The sequence below is a fragment of the Tamandua tetradactyla genome, chromosome 1, assembly GCF_023851605.1.
Source record: "Tamandua tetradactyla isolate mTamTet1 chromosome 1, mTamTet1.pri, whole genome shotgun sequence".
In the NCBI taxonomy this organism is placed as follows: Eukaryota; Metazoa; Chordata; class Mammalia; order Pilosa; family Myrmecophagidae; genus Tamandua; species Tamandua tetradactyla.
The window spans coordinates 32,835,541-32,856,783 of record NC_135327.1 but is presented as its reverse complement, the minus strand read 5'-3'; the positions used below and the strand labels follow the sequence as shown (position 1 = coordinate 32,856,783).

The 21,243-nt window shown below is 40.2% G+C and overlaps 2 long non-coding RNA genes across 9 annotated transcripts in view; one reads left to right on the top strand and one right to left on the bottom strand.

The window, feature by feature from the left end:
• Nucleotides 1-21,243, top strand: part of LOC143644593 (uncharacterized) — a 369,167-nt gene that overhangs the window by 235,587 nt on the left and 112,337 nt on the right. The window lies entirely within an intron of this gene.
• The window catches only part of LOC143644609 (uncharacterized), a 77,622-nt gene that overhangs the window by 5,013 nt on the left and 51,366 nt on the right, over nucleotides 1-21,243 (bottom strand). The window contains exons 5-6 of one of the 3 annotated variants that reach the window (XR_013156783.1): nucleotides 8,368-8,518; nucleotides 6,935-7,437 (exon numbers count right to left, since the gene is read on the bottom strand). The exons of 1 other annotated variant lie outside the window; for it this stretch is intronic. This is a non-coding gene — a long non-coding RNA (uncharacterized LOC143644609). Of the gene's footprint in view, nucleotides 1-6,934; nucleotides 7,438-8,367; nucleotides 8,519-16,266; nucleotides 16,396-21,243 lie in introns of those variants that run through there. One more of the 3 variants, XR_013156787.1, reaches the window with a different exon arrangement.

The following is a 21,243-nucleotide window of genomic DNA, read 5'->3' as shown; positions in this document are numbered from 1 at the left end:
TTCTTTTTCTCCCACTTTGACTTTTTCTTTCCCACTCCCATTTCCCTTTCCCCTTTTCTTTCCTTTCCACCCTTCCATCTTTCCTCTTCCCCATCCCTTACACCATTTTTCTTCTTTATACTTTCCTGCAGTCTGATATCTCTACAGCTACAGTCACATCTTCTCCCCATCTCCCTTCAGGAATTCCTCAACATTTCTGATACTATTTGCTTTTGTATTGCTTTCTTGTATAGTGATTCATTTAATCATAGCAATCCATTTCTGAGATTTCATTGGAATTTTGGAGGGAGAGTAAATATGCTTTATGATGTTCATCCCCCAAAATACCATTTTATCTACCATGCCTCTTTAGACTATGAGTCCCAGTGGCAAGGACTCTACCTTGTTTGCTTTTGTTTACCTAATGTCCAGTACAGAGTGCTGCTCTTATGTGGTCATCAAGTAAATGTCATTGCAGATTTCGTAAAATGAATTGCATAAGATTATTTTAAATTATTAGCCAAATTGATTACACTGACATGCCCCATGCACAAAGAGGATGCTTTGAAACCTTCTTCTGGATTAGAATTTGAAAACAATACTCAAGTTTCCATTAATCATATCTGTTTACTTTAACGCCCATTAATCCTTTCTCAGCACAGTAGACTGGAGGAGGGTAGCAACTTTGTGGCTTCTTGGTATGCAGCTGTTCACTTTCAAAACTTAATTTAAAGCAATAAAAAATGTACCTTGAAATCATTTTGTTTTCTTATTTATTTAATGTGATTTATTCTAAATGCATTTCATATCACATAATGTATTGGAGCTCAACCACCACCTGTTATTTTGTAGGAGAAATAAACAAGACCTCTCTCATCAGATGAGTTAATTACAATGACATATTCACTCCTCCCCAAAGATACCATAAACTAAAATGCTGCAAAGCTTTAATTTAAACAAGCAGGCTGGAAACAAGATCTTTGCAGTAGTGTAATTTTCTGTGGAAGAATCAAAAGCTCAAACCAAATTTGATCTTGTGGGGCAAGGTAGCATAAATTGATCAAATGCAGCCCAAATGCCCCATCTAGGGTCACATCACAAATCAGGAAATGAGTTGAGCTAGAACTAATTTCTAACATTTCTGTGTTATTTTCCAGTCTTGTGTTTGCATTTCTGTGTGTCAATAATCATTTTCTTTCTCTACTCTCCTCTGGTAATTTCTCCCTTTTCCAAGGCATCCTCCTGGTGATTGTATTTAGGGAGAAGGCTATTTGGCCATTTGTGAGGTGAAGGCAGAGCATTGTTCAATCTTATTTCAATCCTCCAGAGAAGAAGGCAGCTACCAGACATAGTAGCCATGCTGGATTTCATCTCTTAAAGAACCTAGGCAAATGTGCATCTGGAAGGCTCTTAAGTCAGACTCCCCAGAAGCAAAACCTAAGGATTTCTGTGCAAGTGATTTGTTGAGGATGTGAACCCAGAAGAGTCATCTGAGGATTTGGGAGAGACAGGGCAGAGAGAGTAAAGAAGCCAAGCCAGACCTGACCTCAGGCAAAATTCCCACCTCTGCCTGATCCTCTGCGGAATTCTGGAGTGTGAATCATGCCTAAGAGTTTGTCCCAACCGGCTGCAAAGGAGCTGGGCTTTCCCTACCAGTTGGTCAGCCACTCAGAAGGGGCATAGACTCTCAGGCACTTCTGGTTTTCTGCCATGTTGGCAAAGCAGCCCTGCTAACCTGTGGCAGACCTCTCAAGAAAGTCATAGGTATGGGCAAAAGCCCTCAGAAATTTGAAGCAGATGAGGCACACAGGTACTATAAAAGAGATTCCAGAGAATAAGGGAGGTACACAGTGTCTGCTGCTATAGGAAAAGGTTCTCAAGGTTTCTCTGTTTGTAGAGTGGAGGCTGGGAGAAAAAGAGACCCTCTCACCCACACATTCAAGATGCATTAGACACTCTATACACAGTGTCTAGCACCTATTCATTTTTAAGGACCTCCACAATATTTGAGCCTAAAGTCATGTTTAAAATATTAATTAAAAATTGGGGGTGTAAGTGTACTTCAGTGGTAGAATTCTCACCCGTCATGCAGGAGACCCAGGTGTGATTTCTGGCCCATGCAGTTACCCCCCCCAAACAAACAAACAAAAACCAAAGCAAAATAACAAAAAAGTTCAACAAAGGTGCTGAAATAATGAGATACTCACATGAAAAAAAGAATGAACTATGGTTCCCGCCATACAGCATACCAAAAAAAAAAAATTAACTTGAAGTTAATGAATCTATCATTTCAACACATATTTGTTAAGCACCTATTATATTCCATTTTGCCATGGGTACTAGGATTACTACAGTAAACAAAACAGGCAGGAATACCTACCTGTTTTAATTTGTGAATGCTGCCCAAACACAATAAACCAAAAATGGGTTGGCTTTTATAAAGGACATTTATTAAGTTACAAGTTTACAGCTCTAAGTCCATAAAAATGTTCAAACTAAGACATCCTGAAAAAGATACCTTTACTCAAGAAAGGCTGATGGTGTCTGAAATACCTCTATTAGCTGGGAAGGCATGTGGCTGGCTTCCGCTGGTTCTCTGGCTTCTTTGTTCAAACATCTTCCCCCGAGGTGTTTTCTTTTTGCATCTCCAAATGTCTCTGTCTGTGTCAGCTCTGAGTTTTTTTCAAAATGGTTCCCTCTTAAAGGACTCCAGTACTCAGAGTAAGGCCCACCTTGAATGGACAGAGATAATTCTCTATAGACACTACTTATTCAAAAGGTCTCACCCAAAATTGAGTGGGTCACATCTGCGGAAACAACTTAATCCAAAAGATCCCACCCACAATTGGGTGGGTCACATTTCCATGAAAACAACCTAATGAAAAGGTCCCCCCTAAACAATAGGTCTGTCCCCACAAGACTGGATTAGGAAAAAGAACATGGCTTTTCTGGGGTGCATAACAATTTAAAACCAACACATTACTCTTGTGATGGAAGTAGAGAGCACACAATAAATAAGTAAAATAAATAGCACCTTATGTTCTTAATTCCCATGAGGTAAACAAGGCAGGAGAAGAGAAATAGGACATGTTGGTGGTGATGGCAGGGTTGTACTTTTAAACAGGTTTGTCAGGGAAGGAGACACTGAGAAGATAATATTTGGAGAAAGACCTAAAGGAGGTAAGGGAATTTGCCATGAAATTTCATGGAGGACAGATATTCACTGAAAAGTAACAACAGAACAAGCATCCTGAGACAGAAGTATGTCTAATATATTGAGAAACAACAAGGAGCCCAGTGTGGCTGAGAGTGTGTGCTGGGAGAGTAATAGGAAATTAGGTCAGAGAGGACCATAGGGCTAGTTAGTATAGGGCTAGCCTATAGCTGCAAGGACATTGGCTTTGTTTAACTAAACAATCATAAAATCTTCATTGTGTTTACAAAATCTAATGTGATTTTCTTGTTTCACTGCAGTTTTGCTATTAGAGTAAAGAAATGCCAATGTAACAAATAAATCTGCAAATAAGATTAAAACTACCTGGTAATTTATTTCTCTTTCAAGCAATAACATGAAGCTAGGTGGGCAGTCCAAATGAGTAGGTGAATCTGCTCCATGATGTTATTGAGGGACCCAGGTTCCTTCCATCTCGTTCCTCTGCCAAGCCCTAAGTCACAGTCCTTGTCTACATCATTGAAATTGACTATCTCTATGTGGATACTCCAATTCACAGGAAGAAGAATGAGAAAAGCAGATAAATCAAGTCACTTCTGTTTTAAGGAATGTGATCTGGAAGTCACCATATATGATGTCTACTCATATCCAAATGAAAGAACTTAATAACATGCCCACATTTAGAGGAACAGGGAAAGTCTTCAGTTGGGTGACTCTTTGCCCCTGTAAAATTTAGGGCCGACAGCAGGGTTATAGTACTTAAAGGAAGTTGTGGAGAGTGGATCTCGGAGGACAACTGTCTCTCTTTGTCATGCATAATGATTGCTGGGAATTTATGGCTAAAAGTAAATTAAATGTGTGATCAGAGCAAAAGATATGACATTACAAAAAATTCTTCCCATTTATTTTTTCATACAATGAAGTCTATTTAATATGAGGTCTAAGCAGGGCCACTTATTGCACAATTTCAGGGAGCACCATTCACAGCTGGAATTGTGCAAGAAAGCAGCTTGGGAATGAGTATTTTTAAATCCTTGATATAATATGGGGTGGAGGCCCCTACAATCAGCATGCCCATGATTCTGAAAGTTTTAAAACAGTCCTGCTCACTTTGGTCACATAACAATGACTACAAGTCAAATGTCAGTGTGCCCTAGAAAAAGTGGTGTTTGTAAACTGAACTCTTGGGAGCTGGATTGATAAATCCACAAGCCGATTTATTCATTTCCAGAAGGTGATATAGCTAGCACAATAACTCAATAAGTCTCTTTTCCAGTATTGACTTACCTGAGAAACCAAATTAATTATCAGAAGATTGCTCTGCTAAGTATGGAATTAGAAAGGAAGGAAATTGGATGGTCTTAAGGGATTGCTCTTACAGGCTTGGATAAGTCCTGATAAATCATGCTTAAAGAAAAAGGGATGCACTGATTGCTGGGAACTTGGCTCAGCTCTCAGCTCCTTCTCCTTGAATACTGATGTTGACCCAAGTTTATCATCCAAGGCTTTTCATTTACACTTGTCATTATTATATTCTCTGATTTTTAAAAAAAGACCTCAATTGTGTTTTGTAACACTGCAGTTTTAAGAGTGCTATGTTCTGGCTGTGTCTGAGAAGATTTCTTAATTCTTCCGGATAAATTGTAATCTTCCATTAGAGATCATTTCTTCTTGTTGATCTTTCTCTTTATTCCTTGATCTATTTCACTTTGGGTGCTTTTGTCTTTAACTCATCACTTTGACACAAAAAAGTTGGAAAATATCTAGTTTTAAAACAGCCAGATAAAATCACACCCCCATTTTACCAGAGTGATTAAGAGCCCAGACTCGGGAGCCAAACAACCTGGGTTCAATTCCTTATCCTTCCACTCAGTGCCTGTATGAGTTTAAGATCCTTGCCTCAGTTTCTTTATTTGTAATATGGGAAATAAGGACACCTCTGTTTTAGAGATTTATGATTAATTGAATGTGCGGATAGCCTGTTTTTGATGAAGTAGTAACATTTCTTTATTATTAAATCTTAATGTTTCTAGTATTCTGTTTGACAAGGTGGGAAGTATATATAAAGCATATTTGCTTTGTATGGAATTATAATGTCTCTAGGAAAAACCTTGTACAATTGTTTGAGTTTTCATGAAATACAATTTTTACTTGAAAAAATGACTGACAAATTGTGGCTATCCAGACCTCAGGATTTTACAGACATTTTTTTGAAAACAAACAAAGTGAATTCTCACTGTAAGAAAAACAACTAATGGTATTTGCTGCAGATGATAAAAACTCTTATGTCCAAGCAATAATTAGAACTTGGGAAAATTTGAACCATCCACTAAGAGCTTGCTTGACAAATTCCCCATGCTTAAATATTTTTCTGATAAGATTAGTAGTAACATGAAATGTATCAATATCTAGAAGCTTGGCATAACCTGGTAAATCATTATTTTCCAAATGAAAATTGTATGGTGTTACAAATCCAGGCATGTATAAAAGATCCATTCAAAGTGTAAAACAGTCTAGTAGATTTTAATGTAACAGCATACAAAAGGTTCATAGACACAGTAGCAGATTCCACATTGCAACCAACCTTTCAGAAACGACCACTTGCTGAATTTTGGTGTAGTACGAAGGAAGACTATCCATACCTAACTGAAAAGATTCTTAAAATACTCTTCTTTTTCAACTACATAGTAGTGTGGGACTGGATTTTCCTTATATACTTACTTTAACCAAAACAACATACATATCTCAACAGATTTAATGCTGAGAGCCAACTGTCTTCTAAAACCAGGCATTAAAAATGTAGTCACTGGATGCTTTTTTGGAAATTGTACTTAATTTTTAATAAACATGCTACTTATGTTAACATATAATGGGCTTCCTAGTATTTATTTGTTATTTGTGATTATTAATTTATCATTTAATATCATTGCTTGTTATTTATTATTAATTTATCATTTAACATGATTTCATAAATACATATTTTAAAATGCCTCCAGTTTTAATTTCTAACATAGTAAATATCAATAGCCACATAAACAAAAACTGTTTAGGGTAGCCCAGTAATTTTTGAGGGTATAAAGGGGTCCTGAGATCAAAAACTTTGAGAATTGCTGGTTTGGAATATTGCTTGATACCTAGTAAAATGTATATAAGCCTTGACTCTTATTATTATCTAGTTATCCACAGACCTACAACTGCTTATTCTTAAATTATAGATATTTATGGAAAAGTTAACATTTGTTGAAGATTTACTGTGTGCCAGACACTGTGTTATTTGCTTTGTATGCATTATCTCATTTAATATTTTCAATAATGTGATGAGATAAGTACAATTGTTTGCTCTATTTATAGATGAGGATAATGAGGTACAGAGGGTTTCAGTATTTGACCAAAGACATACAGCTATGAAGTAGCAGACTTGTTCTTGGCAGTTTGATGCAATGATTCTGCTCCTTGTTACTTTTTTCCTAAGGATATGTGTCATGTTTATATTATTCCTGCATTTAAAGAGCTCCAAATCCCCCACCAACCTGATTGTAGTATTAGCAACCACTCTGCTCACTTAACCCAAGCAAGCCTCCTCCACAGTCCTTTCTAGAAATCCCCTGAGGAGTGCCTTTTGGGAGCTGCATCCAATTCTATCTGCTACCATCCTCCATATACTTCTCCTCTCTTTCTTCCCCTCATTAGTGTCCACTGGCTATAGAACCAACTAAAGGAATTTTGTGATTACTTTACAGATGATGCCCTTTGTGTATAAGCCACCACCTTACCACCCTTGGATGCCAACAAGTACTGGGTTTTATCAGAATGGGCTACCATAATTTTGGGGACCCCATACAAAATGAAAATGTGGAGCCTCTTCTTTAAAATTATTAAAATTTCATGACAGTGACAGTAAAGCATTTACTAAGCATAGGGCCCTTTGGACTGCACAGGTTGCATATATGTGAAATTGGCCCTGGGTTCTATGCAGTGATGGGAACGATAACCACCTCTGGATCTGTCACACTTTATGCCCCTTGGCATGAAGGCAAGTACAGGAACTCAGGGCCTCACGTACTTTCTTGTGAAAATAGTTCCTGCACCTTCTGGTCTTCAGCTCTCAAGCCATGGCATTGAGGGGCTGGAAATATCATGCCATCTCCTCCAGTGTTCTCTCCTTTCAGCAGCAAAACCAAAGTTGTGGGCATATCTGTGGTTGTGAACAGCTGAAGAGGATGATGGACCAGTTGCAGTCCACTATAAGCAGCTCTATCAGGGACCTGAGGTATTCAGTTGTCATTCTATGGGTAAAAGATTTGATATTTAAAGAGAACTTTATTATCTAAAAAGCATGACATTAATCAGGACTCACTTACAGGCTATAGAAAACCAAACTATCCTGCTCCAAAGAGAGACACCTTGCTTTATTTAATTAACCAAACTATGAGATGGATGGAACTGTGCTAGTTTCAGGCATAAATGGATCCAGGGCCATGATCCAGTCTGAACTCTCACTATGGAATTTTCTTATTCCTGCTTCTCAAGTGCCTATGGCTTTCAACCCATGGCCATCCCTGGACCAAAAAACTGTGGCTAGGGGCCCAGATTGAGTCATGTCCCACTCAGGTGGTCAGGAAGGAAGAGAGTGAGCTGTGATGGACACCTACCATAAGAGCAGATGAGAGATTCTGGGAGATGGGGAGTGGGGAGGGGCATTTCTTTTAAGAAGGGGCAGATTTTCTGGGTAGGACACTTATGGAAAAGCCATAGTTCTCCCTAAATAAGCCTCTGCAGAAACATGAGCCTGAATGTTGGTAAACATTTAGCATGAAGAGGGCAAGAGGATGGAATATAGCTTGATGTTGTCTACTAGGAAATGATCTCAAGTATCTGCTGATATTTGCATCTCAAAAGCAGAAATCAGAACCCAGAGAATGAAAAGTAAAATCACTACAACCCTGGTATCCTCTGGAAAGACACATGGACTAATCCAGTGAATCACATTCATGTTTGTTTCAGGACTTTGGGGTCTAGCCAGTGATTATCAGTGCCAGGGTGTGATAAGACAGTTTCTTATTCCCAAGCCCATGATTTCAGAACAAATTTTACCAAGCTAAAGATACAAACAAACCATGACCTGACAATTTTATCAGTCAGATAGCAATACTACATGATTCATTTATTGCAAAAAAATGTCTCATAAAAAAGACAAATAAGCGAAGGACACTCACATGAGTCATGAAAATCAGCTCTCTTCCATGGATTGGTGGCATCCAAAAGATGAAACCAATGAGGAATTAACATATTTCTATTTATGTATGTCCTTTGTTTTGCACGAAAGGTAGGGTCTATGCAGGAAGTCTGTATTTGTTCTCCCAGCTCCTAAAATGGAGGAAACAGATGAAATAGAGGCTCCCAAGAAATGAGAAGGGTCACTTTATTAAGGGTAGGTAGAACCAGTGAAAAGTTGTCTGATTTGCAGTGGTTCAGTCGTTTCTTAGAATTCTTTGCAAGGTTGATCTATTTCTAATTCCTTGAACCGATAGTCTGAAAGGTCATTAAAGTGGGCTCAGACATGATGCAGAGGCTTAGGACTCCTGTTTCTTAAATGCCAAAGTCATGTCCTGTAGCCTTTTGAAATGGTTGTTATCTCAAGTCAGGCGTGCTGTGGTTAGCAGAGAGGTACATTAGCAACTTCCTTTCTCATGGAAACATTCACGTAACCAAAGGAATCACCTTTTTTTGTTGTTGTTGTTTTGTTTTGTTTTTTTGGCTGGAGGAGTGGACTTTGAATCTGTGCCATGGATTAAAAAGACAGTCTATCATATGCACTTTTTTTTGGTCAAGTTCAGGGACAAACAGGTAAGTGTTTTCTGAAAGATTGACAGTGTCAAGTGAACTTTCTGGGAGTAAAGTTGAGAAAATTTTACTCTTTTCACTGTATTCTATGGCTCCCCACTTTCCTTAGGATGAAGTCTGAGTTCTTTGTTATCACATACAATGTTCTTTTTGGTTTTATCTCTGTTTACTTCATTCCTCTCCCCAAACTTATTTTTGACTTCTGGAGACAGCCACACCTTAGTTCACCTTTGGACCTTTGTCAATGCCATTCTTTGGCTCCTTCCTGACTAACTCCTGCTGGCCTTTCAGGTTTCAACTCGTATAATCCTCAAGCCTGAGGTAGGGACTCCTTTTAGGTTTCCCATACTAACTGGTGCTTGTTTCAGGGATGTGCTTCCTCTGCATTTAATTACTTGCCACCCTGCTCTGTGCCCTGCGAGGCTGAAAATGGGTCTGCCTCCATGGGCTCCTTTGCCCTCCAGCTCCCTATTGGGATTGGCTATTGGGTACCACCAGAGAAGATCAGGAGTTGGTGACAGTAAGAGTTTGGGGTACACAATCCCCCACCCCTCTCCCTGCCACATATTCATGGGCTGATTATGTCCTTCTGACAAAGGTTACAGATCCTCTCAGGTGTCCCTCTTCATACAGCCACCTCTCTGGGTTCTGGTGGCATGTTTTCTTCTTGCTGCTTCAGGCTTGGGCTTGCTAATGGTTCCCACTGTCACTATTGCTGGTGCAATATTTCTTGTTTTTCTTTAAACAGTACTTCAGTCTATGTAAGCAGTGCCTTGGTTAAATGCTCTTTACATTACCAAGTTTGAGTTTGGCACCTCCTTCCGCTAGGTCCAGCCCTGACTAATTTGGACAATTGCTTCCAATTCTGGTCCCTTTCCCCTTCCTCAGAAGTCATCCTGCTGTAACTATGTTTTCAACATTACTGCAACTCTAGCTTCTAGCACAATATGTCACATATGCAGAAGGGATGCAGTAAATGTTGACTAAATGCTATTGTTGAATCTTGAGCTTCCTGGAGAAGATGGGTAAAAAGTTGGAAGTCTCAGGCAAAAACTTGTCCTCTCTGCATGTCATTTAGATGAGAAAGGATCACAGTTATTATAGTGGAAAATTCTTTGCCATTGTGGAAGTAGATAGCTATTATGAGTTCCAATGGAAGACTTAGGAATGGGTATAAAAGTAATCCACTGTACACCATTAAAAATTGAAAGCACATTATTTTTCTTTGAAACAAGACCAGTTTCTGGAAGCTTTCACTCCAACACCCATCCATCTAAAACTTCTCTCTGAGGATAAAGGTAAAATGCAATTTGTTTCATAATAAGCCTCAGGAGTTTTCCTTAAAGACATGATTACCCAAAAGGCAATGAGAGCTGTCTACAATTTCTTCTGTTTCAAGAATAATTCTATCTCAAAGAAAGGCAGGATAGTCTCCAAAGTTTCACTGGGAATTCCGGTTCATGAATTATACAGGAAATAGAAAATTTGCATATCTGCGACTTACTCTGGATTGGACCCCACTCCCTCAATTATTATGCTTTCTAGTGAGCATAAATCTCCATCAGGAGCTTACAAATCTGTCAGACCAGTAGCAAACCATGCTGCAAGCGGTAGCCTTATTTTACCACCGTTACATTGCTGGGACTTAGTACCTATTTCCAAATCAAGCCTAACTCATGCTATTATCATAACTTGTGCTTATCATGCACTTTATATGCCTTATCTCACCTAATTCTCTTCCCATTTTACATGAGGAGGGATGCTCTTAGCATCTCTGCTTTACAGATGAAGACAATGTGTTTTAGCAAGATTGAGGAATTTTTCCAGCTGAGTGGTGGAGGCAGCACTTTGCCCAGGTTCTTTACCATGATGCATGCTGCCTTCCAAGCCAGCTTCATTCATCCAGGGAGAGGTAATCAAGTTGAGCTCTGGGTTGCCTCTCTGCTTTGAAGCACTTCTACTTTTGTGCTTAATCCATTGTGTCGTTTTGGATTTTATTCAAAAGTCATAGAATTGAGCAGGAGCCACAAACTACCTTCCCTCTGTAGTTCTTAAAAATGTGAAATTTCACATTTATTAATGACCATCTCTGATTAGATTTAATCCTCTTGTTTTGGTTTGCTGTTGCTGTCAGAATGGAATATACCAGAAATGGATTGGCTTTTATAAAGGGGTTTTATCAAGTTATAATTCTAAGGCCATGAGAATATCTAAATTAAGGCATCCTGAGAAAGATAACTTGACTCTGAAAAAAAGGCTGATGGCGTCTGGAGTTTCTCTATCACATGGGTAGGCACTTGGCGATATCTGCTGTCCTTCTCCCCAGGCTTTTGTTTTCAAATGGCTCTCTCAGCTCCTGTGGGCCTTTGTGGTTTCCCCTGGTATTTTCTTTCTGTGTCTTCAAGTGTCTATGCCTAGATGTCTGATCTCTGTATTGGCTCTGATCTTTCTCTATATTTTCTGTCTTTTATTCTCTTCATAGAGCACCCCAGTAAAAAGATTAAGACCCACCTTGAATGGGTGGGGTCAAATCTCCATGGAAACAACCTAATCAGAGGGTCCCATGCCATAGTAGGGTGTGTCCTATCTCCATGGGTACAACCTAATCAAAAGGTCCTAACCAACTATAAGTCTTTCCCCCCCAAGATTAGATCAGAAGAACATGGCTTTTTTGGGGTACATAACTGTCTCAAACCAGCCCATTCCTCTACTTTAGGTCTCTGTTAGGGACTCCACTATAAAGGAGCAACCCACACCAAACAATTCACTGACTGGATGCCCATTTGTTGTCCTCTTTTGATTTATGGAATAGACATTCAGATGAACAGAGAGCCTCCTCCAAGCCCCAATTCTTCCCTCTCGCCAAGTTTTCTGATGTCAGATTCCTCTTGTGCTTTTGAATATCTTTACTATCACCATTTGCTTCAGCTGATTCTATTAGGGCACAGGTGTCCTGACTTAGAAATTCTAGGGTCTGACCTCACCAGCCGTCAATGGTTTGGTGCTTTTCACCTTGTTCCAGAAGAGGACAGTGAGTTTCTCAGTCTCAGCACTACTGATGTTTGGGGCCAAATAATTCTTTGTTGTGGAGGCTGTTCTGTGTGCTGGAGGATGTTTAGCACTTCCTTGGCCTCTACCTGCTTAATGTCAGGACCATTCCCAGTTGACAACCAAGCATGTCTCCAAGACATTGCCGAAAGCCCCTGGGAGCAAAATCATTCCCAGTTGAGAACACTGGAATAGTGAAGGACAGGTGTAAATTGTGTCAATATTGGAAGCCCAGAGTAGCAGCAATACAATTAAAAACCACATGTCCCTATACTCTGAGACTCCCTAGATCATGCTCAGCAGCGCCTATGATTCTTCTCAAACCATTCACCTTTTACGTCTGCAGTATCTTTTAACATTTCATTTCTCTATAGGTGGTGTTTCAGGCTTCAACAAAACTTATGGGGACACTTGTTCTAGTCATTATGTGATCATAGTTAAGTCCATTACCTCATTTAATTTTTACAGCAATGTTATGAGAAGAGTATTATTATGACTCTTACTTGTTACAGATGAGGAAACTTAGAGAGGAAAGACCCCTGTCAAGGTCATATAAATAGTGAGTAGCAGAGCCAAGACTTGTTTGAGTCTAGAAATGGGTTGATTGATTACTGCTGCTTCTCTGTTGATGAGAGAAGGTTCTGTGATTCTCTTGAGGAAGAAACCTGGTGAAGGAAATAAGTGGTGGAAACTAAGATCCAAGACAACACATATGAGGCTGGCCCATTTCCCATCTACAAAAAGAACATTTACCCTGATTGTTGGCACTCACAGAAAACTGTCTGAATGAGGGCAGGTAACCTTTTGCCCAACTACCTGCCAGTCTAGTTTCTCAGTCCCCCTTTTACTCAAGGAGTAGGAGGGTTTTATATTTGATGGTTCCATAGCTGTCAAACATATATATATATATATATATATATATATATATATATATATAAATGTTGCCACCTATTTTAGATATTATCCCACCATTGTCTTTGCTTTTTAATTACCTGTCTTTTCACCTGTGCTGTCTTGAGTGGCCAGGACAATGCTTATATTGCTTGCCATTTCATTCTCTCCTTAAGGCTCTCAGTGAGCAGTCACTGAATGAAACATCAATAAATTAAGGAATAAATTCATCTTGAAGAAGAGTATGTTATTTTTTAATTTGTAATGCTTTTCTCAGATTTTTAGTCCATGAGCAAGAGTTAGCAAAATTAACATAGATCCCAGGTTATTAATTTAGAATCTTAAAAATGTCCGAGAAAGTAAATTTCCATTCCCTCCATGTGTCTCTTGGGTAAGGGGTAAGGGCAGAGCATAATACGGCATTTCTAAAAAAAAAAAAAAAAAAAAAAAAATGAGATTTAGGATGATTTGGGGGTACAATGACACTCCCAGTGAGATAGATTTGCCCATTAATGCACTACCTTTATGTGCTTTTGCTTAGTTAGGGGAGAAAGCATCAGTTGGTGTTACTGTGGCATTTAACATCTTTTTACCACTTATTAATCTCCCATTTAACAAAGCAAGAGCAGACTCTTCAGCAGACAAGTCTAAATAGAACTTAATAGTACTTTTATGTTTATTTTGTGTGATATTCAAGGATGTTGTCTATCTTAACACAAATGAAAATATATAAAATATGTCATATCTTTATGACAGCTGTTACATAAACACATGGAATTTAAGAAATGCTGGCATAATTATTAAGAACCAAAATGGAACTGGTTTTGAATCCTGAATTTGCCCCTTGGTAGTAAGGTGACCTTTAGCAAGTTGTTTAGCTTTTTCAAGCTAAGGTTCTCCCATTTTGGAGAATGGGTAGTACCTTCATCATAGTTTCATTATGAAAATTGAATGATATAATGTGTGTAATACACATGGCTTATTACCCTGCATGTAGGATGCACTCAAACTATGATTGCCATTTGTTGATACTATTATATCTTTTTCTTGATCTGATGCCATTATTAGATGAGCTATAGGCAAGAGGGAACTGAAAGTACAAGCCTTCCCATTCTCAAATCCTCTGGCTTCCTTACATCAAGCTTGAAGTGGCCTGGGCAGACAGCGGCTCCTGCTAGTTAATTATTGTTAGATAGATCATCTGCAGACCAGCTCTTCTATAAGTATTGTTCTTGGCAGATGATCCTCAACATTTTCCTGGTTCACAAATAACAATCCTATACAGAAAGTCACTTCATTCAGTTTCCTTGGTATATATTTCACAAGTGGTTTGTTTTGGTGGGTTCTCCAGGAAGTCGCATTATCATAGCTACAGGTGGTATATTAATATTTCATTTTGGTTTAGGAGGGAAATTGGTTGTGTCTGCTTTAAACATTTTCAGTCCATGATTATTTGGGAAATGCTAGATTTTTTGGGGTCTTGACTGTCTATTAGGTGTTTTGGGCAGATTCGAAACAGGTTCCTGGGTAAAATCTGGAAATTCAGACTTTGTAGATAGTTATCCTCTGCTGACTTCTGCTCCAGCTTCTTCTTCTTCTTGTCTCTGCCTCAGTGTCTTGCTGTAGTTCATCTAACATTCCAAGAATGAAGTCCAATTAACAGCGTTGTCATGGAACCAACTAGAGAGAGAGAATCTAAAAATACTATCAATAGGGTGAGGAGTATTAAACAAAGAGGAAGCTTGTGCTTGGGAGAGGAACCCTGGATCCTTCATCACCTTCATGGAGGAATGGGTAATAGGACAGAGTCAGAGATTTCTTAGTGGTTGGCTGCACCTCCTTTGAGGGGGAATTATTCCTGCCTGTATTAACTGACTATGGACTATGCATTAGCATAGAAGTTTGACTGCTGTTTCAGAGGCCCAATATAACTGTGGCTTAAATACAAGTGGAGTTCATTTTTTCTTCCAATTGTTGAGGGAGTTCCATGGAATCAGGTGTCCAGACACTAGGGGACTGGGACAGATGGTGGGGCTAGGGGGCAGGTGAGTCAGAGGTCTGTGCTGAACAGAAAAGCACCTGCCCTGTCAGTCTACAGGGAGCGCCATCCCCCAGCCCACCAATTGCCTTGCACGGTTGAAGGCCAGAACTTCTGATTTCCTCTCATTTTTCTTGAGAAGCTTAACATCTCTGTCCAGCAATATCCCATCAATTTCCTAGTTTTTAAATGTTGGCAACATCAAAGAAAAACACCTGCCCGGTTTCCTACCACATTCACTGGCTATGAGGTCAGGCAGGTCCAAAGCCCATCCTCTCTGTATCACCAGAGCAGGGCACTCTTTCCAGTCTGTCCTCTCTCCCTCGCCCCTCTCACCTCTAAATTTGGAGGTTGTGAAGGTGGTATGAGTGCAGCTGAGATAGGGCAGGGCAATAGCTCCATCAGAACCTCTGTATGAGAACTTTGCACTGCACTGGCTCTTGCAGCCTCTCTTCCAGGCCCAGTTTGCCTGTAGTATTTGCAAACACTTCTCCCTTGTCCTTGCCCTTACCAAAGCCCTTACAGGTGAGACAGCATGCTTAGCTGTCTGAAACCACTGTATCTGGGAGAGCTATTTTACGTCGCACCCACTTGGGACTGAATGTGGTCCATAGGGGAATATATTAGTTTTCTTTCTTTGGGAAAACACCAAAAAAGAGTTCCAATTGTAGGCCATAATTTCAGCCAACCTCTACCTACGACATGATAGTGATTCATCTTCTCATTAGAGCAGTGATTCTCACTGGGTGCATTTGTGTCCCCACCCCCACAGCCTGTATCAGGAGACATTTTTGGTTGTTATGAGGTGGGGTTGCTACTGGCATCTAGTGGGTAGAAGCCAGAGACATTGGTAAACAGTGCACAGGTCAGCCCTTTTCCAATAGCTCAACAAAGAATTATCTGGCTCCAAATATCAAAAGTCAGTGCTGAGGCTGAGAAAATTTGTTCTCCCATTCATCCTACTTAAAAACAAAGGTAAATAAAGTGACTGGGTCATTCTCAGTGAATTATGAAAGGTGTGTTTTGAGGGGTAGATGTATGGTAGGGGGTGTAACAAACATGAATTTACAATGTATACCCTTTAGCTAAAGCTGAGATTTGTGGCCACTATTTTGGTTTTTATTATAGTGTAATGCACACAAGCAGAAGAGGAGATTAGTTACTCTAAAGACAGTTGCACACCAAAGCATGCCATTCTGGCATTTTCCCCACCAGGGAACTATGGCGCATTACTCACGAGTGACAGAACCAACGAGCTTCTCCTCCCAGGAGGATAACGCGTCCGTTTACAGGGAGTAAGCTCTTCAGGGAGCAAGCGGTACGCATATCCGTGCCGCCCACTGGCTGGGAGAGGAGGGTGAAGGTGAACGACTCCCCAGTGATGGCGAGGATGAACCTGGAATTGATTCTCTGCGTGCACCCCCTCCAAAAAAAGGAAAGGATTGAGTCTAATTGTGTGCTAGGAGCAGGGCCACAGGAAGAAGACAGAAACTGTGATTTTAATTCTGGGTTGCGACTCCATGTTTGCCATTGGGGAAATCCTACCATTATCTGTGCCTCAGTTTCTTGGAAGACCCGTGCCTGGTAGGGCTAAAAGCTTGGGTTCAGGAGTCAGTCCTGGGCTCAAGTCCAGGACCAGCACTTACAGCAGTACCTTATTTCCTCTGGGTCCTGTCTGTTTTCTGAGCCTTGGTATTCTCATTTAAAAAGTGGGATTTTTAAATTTAAAATTTAAATTTAAATTTTAATTTTTTAAATTTAAAATTTTTAAATTTTAGTAGTGGGGCACTACTGCTCTAAAAAAGTCAAAGCACTCAGAATTTGACCTGGTGGGCAGCAAGAATACAACAAACAGTGGTTCAATGGTAGAATGCTCACCTTCCATGAGGGAGACCTGGGTTCAATTCCCGGACCATGCACCACCCCCCTCCCCCCCAAAAAAGTAAAAAAGAAAAAAATTACTTAAAAAAAAGAATACAACAAACATTTGCTACCACTTCTATTCAAGTATTAAATGATGTCCACATGTCTTCCCTTTCTATCTCTCAGAACAGTTGTGAATTGAAACGGAATCACTGGGGGAAAACACTTGGATAATTTTAAAATGTTATATAATGCGAATCATTTGCATATTTCTTATGCTGATTCTAGGACAGTAGAGTAATTATTACAAGCCACAATTATAACCAGCTAGATGTAGAAGAAAATTAGAACCACCATAATTCAAACCTTTCATTTTATAAAGGGAGAAACTGACTTTCCTTAGTGGCAGAAATTCCATTAAACCCAGTCCTTGCCCTTTCAACACCCCAAGAAACAAACTTGCTGGAGTGGCCCATTCCAGTTAGAGCAGAGCTCTGGATTAGACAGAACAGGGTCCAAGTCCTGATTCCCTGATGTGTGAGTCATAAGCATCAGTTTCTCTGTCCCTGAAATAGGCATGATGGAAAAATCCTAACTCCCAGAGCAGTTGTGGAGAGTGAGATCATTCAGGCAAAATGTTTATCAGGAATGCCTGGCATGAGGAAAGTCCTCAGGAAATGGTGATCTTCATTATCCTTATAAATGATAATGACCGAGATGATGTATATATGAGCACCTCTTCCAGCACCTGGCATAATGTGGCAGGATTGCTCACATGTTGCTAATAACACCACCTGAGCATTTTGAAAAGCAATTCTAGACTTCCCCGTCACTCTGTAAGGTTCCTGATCATCGCAGCGAAGATCCTAGATAGGCTTGTAGCAGCCTTTTGTGGCTTCAAATACAAGGAAGGACATCTGATTGATCCAGAATTCCACAAGCTGATGGCCCAGATGCTAATTTTGTTTTGGACTCTGAATATCTGTGAGTATGTGGATGAGTGGTGAAGCCCAGCCCATGTGTCCTGATGGCCCTAGGGTAATGGTTCTCAAACTGTGACTGCATCAGACTCATTTGCAGGTCTTGGTAAAACACAGATTGCTGGCTGTTGTTAAGTCTGGGGTGGAGGCTGATATTCTGGATTTCTAACAAAATCTCAAGTGCTGCTGCTGCTGCTGGTTCAGGGTCTACCCTTAAGAATCCTTGTGTTAGAACAATGTTTTTCATCTTCAGCACTATTGACCTTTAGGGTTGGAGAATTCTCTGTTGTGGAGGTGTCCTGTATACTGGAGGATATTTAGCAGTATCCCTGGCCTCTACCCACTAGATGCTAGTAGCTGTTGTGAGAGTGAATATTGTCTCAGACATTTCATAAAGTCCTCTGGGGGGAGAAATTGCCCCTGGTTGAGAACCACAGCTTCAGAGGGAGGCAGCCAGGAATCCAATCAAAGCCACTCCTTTGAATAGTGATTTGTCTACAGTCATATTGCTTTACCTTGCTAAGCCTCAGTTTATACATCCATGTAATGGATTCAAGAATGCCAACCTCATAAGACCTAAGTCAGTGTTAACAGATGCTACATGAGAACATTTAGCACAATGCCTGGTTAATTATAATTAGCTATTACTTTTAAGCCCTCTGTATTTTATCTACACAGAGAACTTCTTTCCCTTTTTCTTTTTCCATTTGTCATAAAAAGCCATCAGACAGAGTTCTGGGGAAATGGCCAAATAGAATAGTTCGAGATTAGCCCTGCTCCATGGAAAAATTAAAGAAGGACAAGAGGGCAACTAAGGTGGCCATTCAGGAGCACAGCTGACCTGGGAGAGCCTTCTACACCACACAGGGCAGCCCTGGTTGAAGAGACGAGGAACTGAGAGGCAGAAAGCTGGAGCCTGCCACAGAGGCATGGAGCCATGGAGCCGCGGGAGTGCACGGACAGGAGACTGGGACTAGGAAGTAAGCCAGGCCACATTCCTTGGGTGTGCTACCCTCACCAGCACAGCCCCATGACCAGCGACTCACCCCACACCCCACGCACCTGAACCCCGTCACCTACTCCCATTCCCTGTGCTGCAGATGCTCCCACCCCACCAGACCCCACTGTACGTACTTGCTCCACACCCCCACCCCAAGTGCAGCCCAGCCCACCTCTCCTGCACCCCTCCCAAGCACTATGTCCCCCTCCCTGTTCCTTGCAGGCTGTTACCAGTGCATTAAGGTTGTGAGCTCTAACTTCCATCCCTAGGCTATCCCTGCCCCTTGCCCAGCCTCACCCCACCATCCCTGAGCTCTGTGCATCTGTTTACAGCACTTCCAGGCCCACGCATGCACATGGGTCCCCAATTATGTCATTCAGCTGTGGGAACCGCACTTTACAGCAGTCCTAGAACCGCTCATGTGCACAGCCCTCAGCCACACTTCCCAGCTCTGAGAAAGTGTGAACCTGCGCAGCTGGGTCACATCTGCCGCCAATTCATGAAGGTGTAATGCCATCCTGCTCCCACAGCTCCATGCATACGCACAAAGGGCCCCATGCTTTAGACCAGCGCACACCAGGGTTATGCACCCCAGATTGGTGCACCTGCACAGCTACATCTTCCCTGGCTGTTGGGTACCCACATTCACAAACATCAGTGTAATATCCCCAACTTGCATCTATACTGCCCTGAAACAAATCACCACGCTGAGTGCTCCAACCCGTGCCCTGCTTCCTGCTGTACAACCATCCTGCAAACACAAGACCTTAGACTATTGAAAGAAATCAATTCCCAAAATAAACCAATCAAGATATTTACATGCAATGGAAACAGCAGAAGATCACTAAGCATATCACAATGCAAACAGATATAGCCCTACCTAATGACCAAATAAAACACCAGAGGAGACACAGACATTGGAACAACTAATCAAAGATGTTCATAATAAAATAAGTGGGATAGTAAAAGACATAAAGGATATCAAGAAGACAGTAGAAAAGCATAAAGATGAATTTGAAAGAATAAATAGAAAAATAGCAGATATCACAGAGATTAAAGACTCTGTTGACCAAATAAAAAACATACTAGAGGCACACAACACCAGATTTGAAGAGATAGAAGAAAGGATAAGTGATCTAAAAGACAGGATAATTGATTTCAAAGACTCAAAACAACAAATGGCAAAAAGAATGGAAAAAATTGAATGGGAACTCAGGGAAATGATAGATAAAACGAAGCACACAAATATAAGAATCACTGGTGTCCCAGAAAGAGAAGAGAGGAGTAAAGGACTAGGAAGAGTAGTTGAGGATATAATGGGAGAAAACTTCCCAACCCTCATTAAGGACATAAATACACAAGTCAAAGAAGCTCAATGAACTGCAAACAGAATAAACACAAATAGGCCTTCCCCAGAACACATACTAATCAGTCTGTCAAATGTTGAAGAGAAACAGAAAATCCTGACTGTGGCAAGAGAAAAACAATCTACTACATACAAGGGAAATCAAATAAGACCAAGTTCGCACTACTCAACTGGCACCCTGGAGATGAGAAGGCAGCGGTATGATATATTCAAGATCCTGAAAGAGAAAGACTTCTAGCCAAGAATTCTGTACCCAGCCAAACTGTCCTTCAAAATAGAGGGAGAGATTAAAGTTTTCATGGACAAAGAAGTCCTGAAAGAATTTGTCAACAAGAGACTGGCCCTACAAGAAATACTAAAAGGAGTTCTGCCAGTTGAAAAAAAAAGAAGTAAAGGGAGGTCTGGAGGAGGGCACAGAATTGAAGAGTACCACTATGGTAATTTAAATAATGCAAAGAGAAAGAGGGAAAAGAATATATAGACCTGACAAGTAAAATTAAAAAGATAAGATGGTGGAATCAAGAAACACCTTTTCAGTAATAACTTTGAATGTTAATGGACTAAATTTACCAATTAAAAGAAACAGAATGGATTAAGAAACATAATCCAATTATGCTGCTTACAAGAGACTCATCTCAGACACGATACAAATAGATTGAAAGTGAAAGAATGGAAAAAGATTTTCCACGCAAGTTGTAACCAAAAGAAAGCAGAAGTAGCTATACTAATATCGGACAAAATAGACTTTAAATGTAAAGACATCATAAGAGACAAAGAAGGACACTATATACTAATTAACAGGTCAATTCACCAAGAAGATATAACAATCATAAATGTTTATGTTCCCAATCAAGGAGCTATATATCCTATTTTAAACTTGCCTTTAAAAATAAAATATGGTCATTTTTTAACTAGAAGAAAAAAATCTGAGAGGATCGTATGGTAGTCCATAACAAACTCTGGGATCTGTCCAGTAACTGCTTGTTGAAAAGTGCTTTGAAAACTAGTGCTTTTTTATTTCTTTGCTTTGTATATATGCTATACTATACAATAAAAAAAGTT